Here is a 9,168-nt window from a genome sequence, read left to right as displayed (position 1 = left end):
CCATTTGACGTGTTTCACTATTCACCTACTTGAAAATTTTCAATAATATTCTACAAATAAAAAAATCTCATCAATTATTCTCATAATCATCTCATATTTCAAATATCATCCATATATTTCAATTTCATATTCATTTCCATGCATTTTCATTCATGCGCAATTTATATATATAGAAATTCTCAAGTTTCATTAATTTACATGATTTACAGACTGATTATATAAATTCATAATTTAAATGATTTATAAATTAATTACAATTCCATAATCTATATTTCAACATACAATTCATAATTTACATTATAAATAATAACTAATTATAATATACAAAATACATGATATGACCTATATGGGCCCTATTTACATGCATTGCTCAGGAGGTGACAACCTTGAACACTCTGCAGATTCGAACTCCAAAATCCTAGTCTAATGTCTATTGGGCTTTGTCTTCAGTACCTGCGTGAGGGAAACAAATCCATCGCGCTAAGCATTTCTGCTTATGGTGCAATAGTATAACAAGAAAATAATATATACAAATAAAGAAATAATAGATCATAATTTGGATACTCTAGAATTTAATCTAATTTAATATAATACTTCTAGTATCAACTATCTTTTGTTCTAATTTATTCCTCTTCAGAAGCGCTTAATTCCTAAATTCACAGTAATAATATACAATTCACAAAAATTCTAAGATTATCATTCTTAACTTTATATTATTATGAAAAGGTGCATTTGTAATGTTTATTTAAGTTATATTTCTATTACTAATCTTTTTATCATTTCATTCAATACTTGCTAGGTTATCTTAGATTATTTTATAATAATTAACGTTCTCAGAGTCATTTCATAATAGATAAATTTTAATATTAGTCCAGTTCATTTCAGTTCTTTCTATTAAACAGATTCTTAAAGCTAATCTAATTTATTTCAGGTATTCTCACTCATTTAGTTAATCTTTAATATTTTTAATTGCTAATATTTTTAACTTATTTCAATAAATTACAGTGCCCAAGTAACCTATGACAGGCTGAGTAAACGGGATAAGCGGGTCACTGGACACTGGACACCGTGGTGTTTCGGGCCGTCATATCATGGAACGTGAAATGCGAAACGTCAACCACGTATGCAATCAGTATGGCTAAAAACTATGATAACAGATCAGTAGGTCTAAAAGCCATAATAACAAATAATCGGGCATACAAGCCATAAATACAGGTATAAAGCCTTACGCAGTACTGCTAAAATAATACCCTATTGGCATGCCAATCTATCAAATCTGACACACGTGTCTAGGTAATACATGGGCACAAAAGTACCATTAAGTATTATTATGTTTTATTATTTTATTATTTCATTATAAGCTCCAATAATAATTTATAATATTTCAATTCTATTCCTAGCAGAAGTATAAATTTCTAAAATATAATTTTACATAATTTATGCATTCATTATAATTTATACATTCATTTGATCATTCATATGATCGCAATTCACATCAATTATCCTTCTACACCATATTTTTGTCATTTCACTCAACATTTTCTAGGTGTTTAGATCATTTCATAATAACTAATATTCTTAATTCTAACTAATTCTTTTCAAGTCTTTCTAACTCATTTATTAAATTTCTAATATTTTTAATTGCTAATATTTTTAACTTATTTCAATAAATTACACTGTCCAAGTAACCTATGACAGGCTGACTAAATTAGATAAGCAGGTCACTGGGCACTGGAAACCGTGGTATCTCAGGCCATCATACCATGGGACGTGAAATACGGAACGTCAATCACGTATGCAAATAGTATGGCTAAAAGTCATGCTAACATATCAGTATGGCTAAAAACCATGATAACAGATAATCAGGCATACAAGCCATAAATAAAGGCATAAAGTCTTACGCAGTACTGCTAAAACAATACCCCATTAGCATGCCGATCTATCCAATATGACACACGTGTCTAGGCAATAAATGGGCACATAAGTATCATTAAGTGTTATTATGTTTTATTATTTCATTATTTAATTATAAGCTCCAATAATGATTTATAATATTTCAATTCTATTCCTAGCAGAAATATAAATTTCTAAAATATAATTCTACATAATTTATGCATTCATTATAATTTATACATTCATTTGATCATTCATATGATCGCAATTCATATCAATTATCCTTCTGTACCATTGTACTCAAAGTATTTTTCTTTTCTACAATAATGAAAACTAACGTCTCATTCATACATTAATATGATTCATTTGTCCATTATACTATTTATATAACTTATCATTTGCAATTCAAGAAATATTTTTGCTTACTAAGTATTTATGATTTCTCTTATTTTCACTCATGTATCATTAAGTGTCAATAGGTTTTATTTTATTTCCTAGTGGAAATACAATGTCCAAATTCATTTTTATCTAATGCATATGTTCATAAAATTCATTTATATAGTTTATTTACAATTCCTTCTCTAATCTATCACACCAATTCATTTATATAGTTTCATTTTCATTCAATAAAAGGGAAAGTCCCCAAATATTATTTACACATCATTTATACCCTTAATATTTCATTTATAGTAATTTACAATTCACGTTTCAAATTATATCAACTATGTCTCCTAAGTTCTATTTGTGATGAGAATACAAATCACATCTAGCTAATCACATGATTTAAACATACCTTAAATCATTTAAGTGAGTTATCATTAGTAATTTAAGTTTTGGTCCTTTGTATTAATATTATTGAGGTTACTATTTACCTTACTATTCACTCAAAAAGTAGACTTTTTCATACCTAGTAAATATGTTAATCCTAATTACACTAAGATCCCACATTTTGAGTTTTACACATGTTGGCATTAATTGCCAATCTCAATTTAAAGCTTATTTCAAGATATTTCAAATTTTTAGATTTCATGGCCAATGTTTACTGTTCTATTAGACTAATCTACAGTAAAAATTTAACAAAATTTTCTTCATGAAAGTTGTTTCTTTATGTGTCTAGTTTAATTCTATTTTTGAATTACTCCATTTGGAGTTTTGTAGCTCAAGTTATGGCCTAAATACCATAACTGGTAGGATTGCAAATTCCTCCAGAAATTATGGGCAGAAATCCATTCTGACAGTTTTGGTGTCCTAAATTTGGTGGATAATTTCATTAAGTTCTGATCAAAATTTGGAGTTATGTTCTTCATGAAAGTTGTTCTAAATTGTCTAAGCTTTCCATTGATATAAAATTTAGGTCAATTGGACAGTTCTATACTGAGTTATGACTAAATGAACAAACACTGTTCATTTGGTCAATTTTTCTAGATCCAGAATTAATTACCCAGATTTTGGTTAATTTTTAGGTCATCCTAGATTAGTTTTCTGGGCCAAGTTTCTTCATCAAAGTTGTGGCATTATGTATCTAATTTCATCTCTAATTGGCCTTACACCAATTGGAGCAACATAATTCAAGTTATGACCACACAAACACACTGGACTCAGAGGGTCCAAAATTCCAACAACAAATCCACTCATGCAATCCTCAATTCAATTCAATAATCATCAAATGGTCAGTAGGTGACCTTAAACACTTTAATTTTTGCATCATACCACAAAACCCCCAATTGTCTCCAAACCCTAATTTGTTATTTCCTCCAATTCATGCAAACCATTCAATCCTCCATTCTAATTCATTTATATACAATCATCATCATGCATAAACATAATTAAACTCATCAAACTAACCACACACCAAGGCTGGCCAAAATTTATATTTCTAAATTCATGCATAAATTTCGACCTTTTTCCTTATAATTTATTCATACTCAACCTTAATTTCAACTTTAGAAAGGAAGAAAAGAGTGAGACTAGCACTAACCTTGTGAGCAGAATTTTCTCTTAGCCAATCTTAAATTTTCCTTCACTTTTTAACTCTTTCTTGGCTGTCAAATACCTTCCCAAGAGGTGTTGACAAGTTTTTGTGAATTAATTTGGGATTTTATAATGATTTAAAGGTGGAAGATGAAGCTTGAGTGAAAGGAGAATGGGGAAGCTCCAATGGTGAATTCAGCCAAGGGAAAATTTTGAGGAAGAAGACCACTTTCTTCTTTTTTTATAGATTTTCATTTCTTGCTTTTTGTGATTGAGTGGTAAAATTTAATTACATCATTATGACATAGCCATGATGTCATAATTCTACTTAAATTTCATTTATTTGCATTTTCCTTTCTTCTTTTTTGTAATTATTTTTAATTAAATTTTCATCAATATTTATTCATATTTTTTGTTATAAACCTTTCTTACTTAAATGGACAAGTTGGTAAAAAATCATCTTTAAAGGTGAAATGACCAAAATGCCTTTCGTTTAACTTAACGGACTAAAATTGTCTATACTGATCTAGAAAATTCTCTGAGCATTTTCTTGGTATTCTATTGCCATCGAAGCCTCAATAACTCTTCACTGGAGTCCCAAAAATTATTTCACAGGGTTTTCCCCAAGAGTATAGGGTCGACAACTGTTTTTACAGTTGCTTCCCATTAGGTCACTCATCACCGGGACATCGGCTCATTTAACTTTGTTGTATTTTATTTTTAAAATTTTTCCTTAATTTTTTTTTATCATTATTTGATCTATTTATGACTCATCACTCTAGTCTAAATATAATTTCAGACATTCTAGCTATCCGGTCAGACGCTGATCACCGGAATAGTAGAATGTACGGACGATTTAAAGTGAGGGCGTCACACTTGGTCAATTCGTCAATTGGATGTATCAAACGCTTTCTTGCATGGCGACATTAACACACCAATTTTTATGGAGCAGCCACCTAGATTTACTGACAAAGAAAAATCTAGTTATGTTTGCCAATTAAAGCGTTCCTTGTATGGTTTAACAGACCAAGGCTTTACAGTCTCAGCTGCTGACTCATCTCTGTTACATTACAATCAAAATGGTATTCGCATGTTCTGTCTGGTATATGTAGATGATTTAATTATTATTGGGAGTAATGATCTTATTCTTCAACAATTAATCGTTTCGCTGGGCAAAGAAATTATGCTTCGTGACCTTAGGCCACCTGATTTCTTTTTAGGCATTGAGGTTCATCAAACTGCTCACGGGCTCCATCTGTCTCAGGCTAAATATATTGGTGAACTATTGAACAAGGCCCAAATGTCTTCTTGCAATTCTATTTCAACACCAGTCGTAGCATTGGAAAAATTAACATGCACCAATGGCGAACCAGCACTTGATCCTGGTCTCTATAGGACATTGGTTGGTGGCTTACAATACTCGATGTTAACCAGACCAGACATCTCTTTTTCGATCCACCAGGTGTCGCAATTCCAGCACTCACCGACTACTGCTCATTGGGCTGCTCTCAACCCATCCTCCGATATTTGAAAGCCACACAACACCATGGTCTCCTTCTTCGCCGTTCTCCAACGCAACAATTACATATCTATACTGATTCTGATTGGGCATGTGACAAGGATGATAGGAAATTTGTGACAGGCTTTGCAGTGTTTCTTGGCTGTAACCTTATATCCTGGGCATCTCGCAAACAAAGAACACTAGCCCGCAGCTCCACCAAAGCTGAATACCGGGCCATAGGTGCTGCGGCCACTGAAGTCACCTAGTTAATGAGTTTGCTGCATGAAATTTCCATGGAACATCGTCAAACCCCTGTTTTGTGGTGTGATAATGTAGGGGCGACTTACCTTACTGCTAATCCTATTTTCCATAATCGGATGAAACATATTGAGGTTGAGTTTCATTTCATTCGAGACATGGTTGCCAAAGGGCTTCTGGATGTCAGGTACATCTCTAGTAAAGACCAATTGGCTGACATTTTCATCAAAGGACTCTCCAAAGCTCGGCATCACCAGCTCACAAGCTGTCTTACAATTCAAACCAGACCTGGTTCGAATTGCGGGGGCGTGTAACGGTGACTAGAGTTCGTAATTTAAACTTAGAGTCCTATTGTATCTTCTCCTGCTTTGTTGTACCTGCCCATATATTTTGTAACAACCTAGATAAGATGGAGATCATCTCAGTCGTATATATTACCAACAGCAATAATGGAAAACTCAGTTCAGCCAAACTCTTATAAGATCAAAGCATTGATTAACTTGGGTGTTGGACGACATCACTGATTTGACTTCCTTTTTGTGGCTGTGGCTTCCGATCCGAGTAAGAGAGACTGTTAGGAGTTTGCCGTTGGCCTTGGGGAGTTCTACGTACCTCCTCTGTCCAATTGCATAAAGCAACTCTTGCATGGTTTGATTTTCTTTCTCAGATTGAAAAGCGCCTGAGTGTTTGAGCATGGCCATCTCCTAAGTACTATCTCTGCTTGCGGAGGCGTGGAGTTTTTAGACTCCTTTGGCGGTGTGTGCATGTGCTTGCGTTGGCAATTTCACCTTTGTGCATCTTTGTATGCTTTATTTGTTAGCAATAAGATATTAGGCTAAGTTGATAATCTGGCTTTGCGATTTGATATTTTATCTTTAGAAGTGTACATAACGGTTCTATTTTTTTTTTTTTTTAATTTATTCAATATGCATGAGAATGTAAGAAAAATTTTTAGCCAATGTATTATAAATTTAATATATAAATATCGTGAATCCTATTTATTTAATAAATAAGTCTTATTATATATATATATATATATATATATATATATATATATATATATATATATATTATATCTAAAATTTATTTTGAATATATTTATATAAAAAAAATCTGTGATCACTCTTTCAAAGACATGATCGTAATTTACTTTTTTCCCTTTTACATTTTATTCAGGAAAAATAAGATTTTTTATGATTTTGAATTTTAAAAATTTTATTATTTTAAAGAAAGATAATTTTTTTTAATATATTTAAAGATTTTAAAAAGAATTTTTTAATTTAATAAATTAAAAATAAAAATTTTTAAAAATCTTCTAAATATCACTTTAAAAAAAAATTATAAATTCCCTTAAACATGAATTTAATTTTTTTTTTTTAGTTTTTTTTTTTTATTTTTTTTTTTAAAATTTTTTTATAATTTTTTTTTTTTTTTTAATTGTTTAATTAATTTTTAATTTTTTTCTTTTTTTTTCCTCAATTTTTTTTTCTTTTTTGTTTTTTCTTTTTTTTGAAACTTTTTTTTCCTTTTTTTTTTTTTGAAATTTTTCATTTTTTTCTTTTAATGACATATTGCAAAGACAATTTTTTTCCTTTCATTGCAAGAAGAAAAAAAAAATTGCAATGTACAAAAAAAAAAAAAAATTTTATATTGAAAAAAATTGATGAAAAACAAAAAAATTTCATTTTGAAAAAACCAAAAAAAAAAAAAAATGCATGAAAATAAAAAAAAATAATATGTGAAATGAATTTTAAATGAAATTTTATTTTTAATATTGATTAATAATTATATTTTCAATTATTAAATTTATTAAATTAAAATTTTTTTTTATTTATTTTTTTTTTATTTTTATTTTAAATATTTTTTATTCCAGGAATTATTTTTTATTTTATTTTAAAAAATTTTTTGAAATTTTTTTTTTTTTCCATTATTTTTCATTTTTTTTTTGATCATTATATTATTTTGATCCTATCCCATTTTGATTCATTATGCTTTTTACCGATCATTGATGATCATTGCACATGCGATTGCCTTGATCATTGATCAAATTGCTGCGACTGCCAAACCCAAAGCTGTGGGTGAGTAAGCCAAAGTTGTGAGTCTAACTTTGTGACTTAATGGTATTGTTGATGAAATTTGAGAATTGAGAAATGTGATTATTTATGATGTTGATAATGTGTTTATTTTTTTTATTGAATTTTGGTTTATTGTTGATTTGTTTGAATTATTTTTGAATTATGTTTATTTATTGTTATTTTTGTGATTGATTTTTTGTTGATTTGTTGTTTTATGTGTTTTTTCTTATTGATTATTGTTGTTAATATTGTTTGTGATTTTGTTGATTTGATGTGAGGGAGTTTTGTTGATTTGTTTGAAATTGATTTTTGTTTGAGATGAAGGTGAGGGATGGAGAGAAAGAGAGGAGAGAGAGAGAAGAGAGAGAGAGAAGAGATGAGAGAGAAAGAAAGAGATGAGATGAGAGCATTGAGAGAGAGCAAGAGAGAAAGAGAGAGATTATTTTATTTAAATTATTTATATATATTTTTTATAATTTTTATTTTTTTTTTGCATTATATTTTTATATTTTTATTTTTATATAATTATATATATATTAATATTAAAATATAAAAAAAAAAAAAAAAAAAAAAAAAAACATTATATAAAAAAAAAAAAATGTATAGTCTTATTAAAATCTAACTAAAAAAATTTTAAAAATTGTGAACTCTTGTGATATCTTCTAAATATAAAATATAATATATATATATATATAAAATAATATATAAAATAATATATATATATATATATATATATATATATATATATGAGTGTGTGGTGGGGACATCATTATTACATCAAAATTTAATTTATCTAAAACCATTGCTCACAAAAATTTTAATTAATTATAAGTAGAATTTAAATTTTTATAAATATAAAGAATTTTCAATGGAGAATTTCAATTTATCTAAATGCAACTTTGCACTATTTGAAATTTAAAGTATGACTCATGTATCCATGGTACTATTGCCCTTTTACTATAAGGTATACAGGAAAAGGTAATGGAGAAGGGTAAAGGATTGCTGAAAGAGGCAAGGTTACCAATAGGAAAAATTAACATGGAAAGACATTTTGATTGGGCACAAAAAGAGTTATTGAGAATCAATTATAGTGGTGGGGCAGGTAATCTATTCAGATCGGGCAGGGGTACCAGAGATTTGGCTAGCCATAGGACGGTGGGTCTGACACGGAGGTGAGGTAATCAATGACACTGAGTATAGTACTGGAAAGAATTGTTGCATATAAAATCTTTAGTGGAAGTCGGGCACCCCACCAAAATCCAACATTTGGGGTGGATATTAATATAACTCATAATATTACTTAGATTGGCTGCCTAAGCTTCTCTAAGCTAAGCTCTCAGTTGCTAGCTTCTATATAATTGTTGTATAAGCGAGAGAGTGCATTTTTTTTTTTTTTTTTTTAAATTAAAATTTCACACGCTTTTCTTTTTTTTCATTTCAATAGAATAACTAAGAAAGATGAGAATAGGT

This window comes from Hevea brasiliensis, chromosome 9 (assembly GCF_030052815.1).
Source record: "Hevea brasiliensis isolate MT/VB/25A 57/8 chromosome 9, ASM3005281v1, whole genome shotgun sequence".
Lineage (NCBI taxonomy): Eukaryota > Viridiplantae > Streptophyta > Magnoliopsida > Malpighiales > Euphorbiaceae > Hevea > Hevea brasiliensis.
Note: the sequence above shows the minus strand (reverse complement) of the source record.